Source organism: Lissotriton vulgaris, chromosome 5 (assembly GCF_964263255.1).
Source record: "Lissotriton vulgaris chromosome 5, aLisVul1.2, whole genome shotgun sequence".
NCBI classification, from domain to species: domain Eukaryota; kingdom Metazoa; phylum Chordata; class Amphibia; order Caudata; family Salamandridae; genus Lissotriton; species Lissotriton vulgaris.
This window is the reverse complement of record NC_141693.1, coordinates 563,969,043-563,976,418: the sequence shown is the minus strand read 5'-3', so window position 1 is coordinate 563,976,418 and position 7,376 is coordinate 563,969,043. Positions and strand designations below refer to the sequence as shown.

General features: G+C 42.1%; 1 protein-coding gene across 1 annotated transcript in view; it reads left to right on the top strand.

Moving 5' to 3' along the window:
- Positions 1–454: 454 nt before the first annotated feature.
- BMPR1A (bone morphogenetic protein receptor type 1A) overlaps positions 455–7,376 on the top strand; it is a 556,231-nt gene continuing 549,309 nt past the window's right edge. Inside the window, exon 1 of the mRNA XM_086922023.1 lies at positions 455–677. The gene's annotated coding sequence lies outside the window, so the exon portion shown is untranslated. The remainder of the gene's footprint in view (positions 678–7,376) is intronic.

Sequence of the window (7,376 nt, the reverse complement as noted above, 5' to 3'; positions counted from 1 at the left end):
AATGCCAATAGCTCTAACTTTTCCAAAGGTGAAACCATTGCATTGTAAATGCTTGTTCTTTGTGTAATACCTGGATTTTTTCACAATCTCATGGCTTCACTGAATTAATGTTGATGGTAGCACTCTGACTCTGAAATTTGTTCCAGCACCGCTGTCACAGAGCTCTTATGAGGCGGAGTGGAATTTGAGAGATTTCTTTAAAAGGTGCAATTTTAGCATAAAGAACCAGACCTTTTTCGAACCTGAAGCATCTAACATTTGAGGCGTTTTATAGGGTTACTCCGCAGCGGGCGGCTCTCAGGTAGGAGGGCATACATTACTCCTCTAGTGCTGGTGTGTAAACTGTCTCTTGTCTGGCCTGGCATCCTCGTACTGCAGGTGGGGCTTGTTTGGGGCTTTTTTCGGCAGGAGGTGGGTCTAGTCGCCCCGACAGGCCTGGCTCCTCTGGGCATGCGCTGTTCCGCCCATCACTCCCCGTTCGCTGTGGCTGGCTGCAGTGATTCCTGGATTTTTGCCGTCTGGAGCTTATCTGCGTTCCGAGAGGGTAAAAACGACAACAGGAGGATTTGGCTTTGGCCAGGCTTGTTTGGTGGGAAGTTTGGAGAAAGTTTCGGGTCCCGGAATCTTGCGCGTGGACGGACCACGGAAAGGAGAATGCGGCCGACTAGGATTTGGGGGTGAGTACCGGGATCCCTCCCAGCAGGCCCCGCCGCTGGTGGCATTTAACCAAAATGACTCGGATCACGGGGTGAAGGGCTGAACCGGGAGCCCCTCTTCCCTTACATTTATTTTTAGACTTCTGTTTTTAGTAAATGACAGCCCTTCATACAGTCCCTACTCTGGCTAGGGGGTTGAAAGAACTTTAGCCAAACATATCTGAGCATCGGCGTTGTATGTAAAGCTTGCGTGGTCTGTCTTCACCAAAATGCATGACGTTCTGCAACAAAATAATCACGTAACCCACCGCCCCCACACACACTGTGGGATTTTTGTATTCGAACTGTGCTTTTTTCCAATTGCATGCTACCTTCATCATAGGGAGTCGCAAGTTTTTCTTTGGTTGTTCGATTGTTATATTTTTGCAGTCGGTGTTGGTAACTATATTTTGAATGTTTTAGAAATTGTGTAAATATCTACTAATACCGTTTCGCGCAGACGGTTGTCTCTAAAGGAAAGCGCTTGTCATTCTCACGCTCTCTTTTGGTTAAAGTTAACAAAAGAGTGAAAGTATGCTCACCTTCGTAGAAGTGGTTGCAGTGTCAACATTTGAATGGGTTACTTGCATTGCTTTTTCCCCAAACCATTTTGTTGTGGTTTTGCACATTCAGGTAATGCTTTAGCTAGTAAATGTTCGTCTTCTATATATATCTCTATGGTATATAACATCATGGGAATTGACAACGACATATACTTTGTAGAACTAAGAACCCTAAACCATTATCCCGCACCGCCCCCTCCCCGGAATGTCCATGACTCGCTAGTACTTTCAATCACTTTTTGACGTAAATGATGCCTTTTTTATGTCTCCTCTTAAATGTTGGTTTTATGAAACCTTAAGAAGAATTAGGAAGACGTTTTACAGTGAACTTGGTTGTATAGTTAAGTGGTGATATTCCCTTGTCGCCTCCTCGTCGAAAAGATTAAGAACGGATGTATAAAGTTGGGTTAATTCCTATATTCCCCGCGCATTGGATATGTTATTCACTGTATGCCGCCTATATACCGAAACAGTGTTTCCCTCCCCTCCTCACGTCTTTAGATTTAATAAGCAACGTTTTTTATATCAAGGAATAGGGGTAAAATAAAGCAAACTGTGTTTTTTATCTCGCTCTTGGGGCGAGGGGCCCTGACCCCTCTCTCACGGTCTTGTGTGCTTTCCTTTGTTTTTCTTCACATATGGCGCTCAAAGGCCTGTTTACATTTCCAAAGTAGATAGTCTAGGTCCCCTGCAAGGCAGAGACATGCAAATCAGTTTCTCGATCTGCTGCAATAATTACTGGCAATTAAGGGCCTGGTTCTCCCTTCTTTGAGGGCAACTCTGCGACACTGCGCCGCCCTCTTAGTCATTTGTTTTTAATTAAACGCTACCTGGACTTCTCTGGCCGTGCTTCCTGTCTCCCTTCTAACATGTCTAAGAATGCACCAAAACGTGACGAATACTAAATTTACCCCACAGCGGGCCTCTTGAAAACTGTTTTGATGGCGTGCACATCTGGAAAGTTAATATAGGGTTTTTTTTTTGCGGCGGGAGAACCACATTGAGCCAAACTGCATGGGTGTACCTGTTTTTTACTGGCCATTTTGCTAAATCTATTTTGACTAGTTTATTTTAAAATTAAAATAAACAAGTCGCTTCAAAACTTTGTTTGAATACGTTTGTCTGCATCTTCAAATGCATAAACTTTGTCGCCAAACATCCCCCGTATGGTATTTTAGAATAGTCGAACAAATAAGTTGCTGTCGCCTCGTTTTTCAGTAATTAAACCACATTCTGTTAAAATTTCGCCTTCCACCCTTTCATAGTCTTTGTTATGATGAAATGTTCAAACTTTAATTAAAAAATACTCACAAAATATAAAACACGACTTAAACAGATTTGTTGTCGGTTTTTGAGGGACGATTCGCATGGTAAAGAACTTGCATTTATAATATTTTAATATTCTGCATAGTTTTCAAGCGAGTTGCCTGACCTTGGTGCTATTGCCTACTCCATGCTTCATTTTACATTTTCGACGGAGAGTCCATGGGGCTTATTTACAGGCCTTTTGCGTCATTTTCAACATGGGAAAAGTGACGTATCAACCGCAAGGGGCTTGTGAATCTCCCACCATGTATTTTTAAAAGCTTGAATGAGCGTTTGATCTCGACTGGTGGACTTGTGGGGAGAATGTCGTCACTTCACCTGAAAAGAAGACCCAGCTGCCTGGTTTAAAGGAGGGGGGGGGTCTGTCTTTATGATGCATTTACAAGATTAAACGTCCATGTGATGTGGCAAGTGCAGTAAAGTGATAACAAAACGTGACCAGGTGCTTTATTGTGAAAGTGAGTAAAATTAAGCAAGTCTCATAGGAAATATTATTTTCAAATTTGCATGGATTAGTATACCAAACGAAGCAGCAATATATGTCAAAATAAGACGTACATACAAAGTGACCTGGGCTGCACATCCTGGAAGTAGTGAGGCTAGATGGTAGGTGCCAGTTTGTTTAACTTTCCCTGTCCTGCATGGGCAAACCGGTCCAGGCTGCTTTGGTTTCTAAGAATAAGTCTTTAAATGGTATACCAGTGGAGAGGATAGCCTCTGTAGAGGGTTGGGAGTGAAGATAGACGCCAGGGGGCGGGCATTCTCTTTGAAAGGATGAAGTGTGGGTTAAGAAAATCGATTAGATATGTCTGATGGGGTCATGTAACTGCAGGCAGTCCTTACTGTGCCTTGTTCACATTTTCCCTAGCAAGTAGAGGTTTTTCAGACATCCCCCCCCAGCCGCTTCCATGCAGAGAAGCGTGAATTAGTCTTTAAGGCATCTCCACTTAAAACTCCCCAATACCTCTTATTCACACGCTATTGAGTGATTTGATGTGGACCAGCCACCAAGAGCATAAACAAGATGGCAAATACGAGCGCTCGTTCAAACTCTCTTCTTTTTGAGCTGCGAAATGGGGTTTTGCACATTCTGTGGGCAACGTGACAATAATGTGACTAGAACCTTAAAGTGAGGACTGTCATATTGTTAGTTATAAAATAAGACCTGTTCCCTGACATGTAGCCAAGTTAAAATAGCTCGCTGTGAATATCAAAACACATCTCTGTTGAATAGTAGTAGCAGCCCCAAAAATATGCCTGCCGTGCTGCAAAGCGCAGCGTCCCTTGCCATAAACGTTTCGTAGACTTTCTTATAAGTGCATGTTATGTCACATTATAGATGGAACGGTTCTGCTGTGGGACTCTTGATATGACGTTGTCAAATCATTGAGAAGGGCCTGTCTGTTTGTGAAAAACCAATGTGTCAGACTTTGGAGCTTAAGAGCAGTACATGCCCAGTTGAAACCCAAGTCACACACAAAAGGATGACTCTATTACAGAACTGAAGTGACTTCTCATCACAATTTCACGTTTGTGTAGAAAAAATAATTTTCAGGTTCTTTCCCCTGTTCTTTTTTGAAAACACCTTTGCATCTTTTTTTTTTCTTATGCCCTTTTTAATTTTGTCTAATGTGGCCTCAAATTGCCTCTAACATTTTATGTGGACTCATTCGTTTTACTTATCTCATTGTATGCAGTTACGTTTCTTATATTGCGTTCTTTAAGCTAGATGTTTAGGCAGAACGTATCAAATATCATATGGTAATTTTCTTTTTGTTTGGAAATTTACACCTGCACACAAACAAATGGATTCTGAGTCCAGCTGCTACCTAATATTAGGTCTTGTTGATAAGAATTCAAATGGTCAATTTCACAAGGATAAAATGAAGAGGCGACCTTGCCATAACTCAAATCTTTGACCTGCAATCTGCACACAGCTCTCTGCAGAAAACTCATCCCTCCAAGTTATCCTACATGATCTTACGGGGTCACAATTGTGGCCAAACACTGTGCCTAGATTGAATAATAGAAATATCTATATTAGGATAATAGCTATCAATAGTACATTAGGTGCAGTGGCCCTTGCGTATGAGGGGCACAGTTATGGTTGTGTTTCATTACGAAATTTGGTGAGTGGGGGGAGGTGTGCACAAGAGATCTTAAAAAAAAATGCACACAAAGTATACTTTTCTAAAATTGGTTCGGATCTCCTTTTTGAGTTGTGTCCATTATTGGTCAAGCTTGTGCAATAAATGTCTTGCACTCCTCTGTATTAGGCCTAAGACTGCTCGCTCCCACTACCACTTTGGGTTTTACATTGAGCCCAGTACACTTTTGGTGAACCCCTGAACTCTGTGCAGGGTATAACCACCTAGTGGTATGCCATATCCGGAGCCAGCTTCCTACACACATGCATGACATATGTGGGATGTGCCTTGTTCTGCCTGTACCCCATTGCTGGAGAGTGGCAATCTTTGCACAGTCCAATCAGTAGGGATACATACCACCTGCATTCCTGCGCCCATAGGGTCGTATTCTTCGGGCTTCAACTGCCATGGTGTGGGGGGGACCATGAGTAAGGGATCTACACTGGAGACTTTCGGGGAGAAGTTGATTTGGGTAAGTATGTACCCCAAATCCTTAGTTGCCGCAGAGTCGAGGAATATAGTCGGACTGCCACGGTCGGCTCATCGGAAATGCACATTGTAATCCAGATGGTGATCAGAACTTCCTGCTCAGCTTTATGGCTACTGCTTTTCTTCTGCCGCCATCTTGGGTCGGAGAAAAGCTGTTGGAGTCTGAAGTCTTCCAGCAGTCGGTCAGACTGCATTCAGCATAATTTGGCGGTTGGACTGACCTCTGAAGTGACATTGGCAGTCCAACCTACTCTGTAGATGTATGTCCGACTGGCATGTTAATGAGTCCCTTAGTACTGAAAGCACCAAAGCATGCTTAGCAATCAGTGATAGACAATTACATCTACCCACACTGCAGGTAGGTTTTTGAACGTCTGTCATTTTCAATTTTTGCTTATAATAGTCTGAAAATAAAACAAGTTACAGGAGCTGAAATGAAAAATTAAATTAAGAAAATGAAAGAAGGAATTTGAGGCATTTGTGCGTTTTTCAAAAAGATCTTAACCAGTCGGGTGTCACAAATAACAACCGTTCATTACTTATCTTAAAAAAAGTTGCATCTTGAGGATTTTTACATTTTGCTTTTCTATTATTCTACAGTTTACTGAAAAAATGTCTCAGTTGAGGAGTGATATGAGAATACGTTGTAGCCTGAAGCTTGGAATCCTGATTTTCCAGCAATAACATTCTTGGTAGTATCGGGTAAAGCAGAACTGTGCACAATTGGTCAGTTGAGGCAATCCATTACATCTTTTTATAGTCTGGTTCAGCAGGAGAGCTGTTGCTGGACAATTATGTGAGAACAACCAGAAGTGCTTTGGCTCCGCCAACATGTTGGGAGCCAGTTGTACACGTTTTTATTGTGCAGAAGTTGGGTGCTTTCACCCCCAACCCCATATTTGTGGTCATTTTGTTTATTTATGCAGCTGTCTGAGCTTGAACTTTAAGAGGCACACATTCCATTTTAATACTATTAAAGTGTTTTAGATAGATAATTTATGGTGTGTTTTTTGCAGGTAGGAGGAGTAAGTTATAAACGTATCTGGTTTTTTAGGGTTGGCTTGACAGTGCATTCCTAAGCCCGACTTATTTACACTGGCAATTTTTTTTTCAGTATTGAAGAGATGCATTGACCTACAGTACATATAAAAGGGACTCAATTGCATAGTCTTTGGCTATCCTGAAAATCTGGCAACCCTAGGACATCCAATACCAGATGAATGCCAGACCATTCTCCTAGGACATATCCACATGGGATATATTTATATAAAATTCAAGTAAATGAGAATCCTCTTCCGGTGATTATTCTGAAAACCATGTATGGAGCTGTCCCCGGCTTCTGAATTTGGACAGCAGTTGTGTATGTAATGTTTATTATCCATGTGGAGGTAGCTAAGAGAGATTATTGCTTTCAAATACATAATTGATTAAAACCATGTAAGCATATCTAATGAGTAAATACAACATTCTTTTTACCTCTGCAAATGTATTATGAGCCTCATGCAGTGCTTACTTTGTTTCAGAACTACTTGAAGGGGCCTAAAGTTGTGCTTAGGAGAATGGTTCTCGGGAAAACAGGAGTTGATGACTCTCAAGGCTGCATATTATTGAGTCCACTGTGTGTCTCTTCGTTCCACTGCCCTACAACTCCTGTCTTTTATCTCAGCCTTGCAGGGTCTTTTTCATCCTTGCTTTTTTCCTTTCTCTTACTCCTTAATCAATGTTGTTCTCAGTTTCTTGCTTTTGCTGTATGTCTCAGTCCAATGATTAAAAAAGTTTTTCCTGGTCCCCAAAAAGAGTGCAATTATCGGGTCCCCATCTTGAACAAGCTAGGCACAGTCTTCAGGTCATTAAATTGCTTCAGTTCTGTGTTTTTACCCAGCTGTGCTGACGGAAGCTTCTGATTGAATGTTTTATTTTGGCAATATAAGCACCTGAGCAAGTCACAGTGGGTGGTCCGCAAAAGGGGATTGCTGAAAGTGCTAACTAGGTCTAAAATAGAACATGGGGTATGAGAGCAAGCCATTCTGTTCACGGTGGTAGACGCCCATGGCTAGGCACTGCTGCCACTTCTGATCAACACGTTGGCCTATCACTCCAAGCCATCTTGGCGCAGGCATGGTGTTAGTCAAGACTCCTGTGTATTTTAAGAAGTC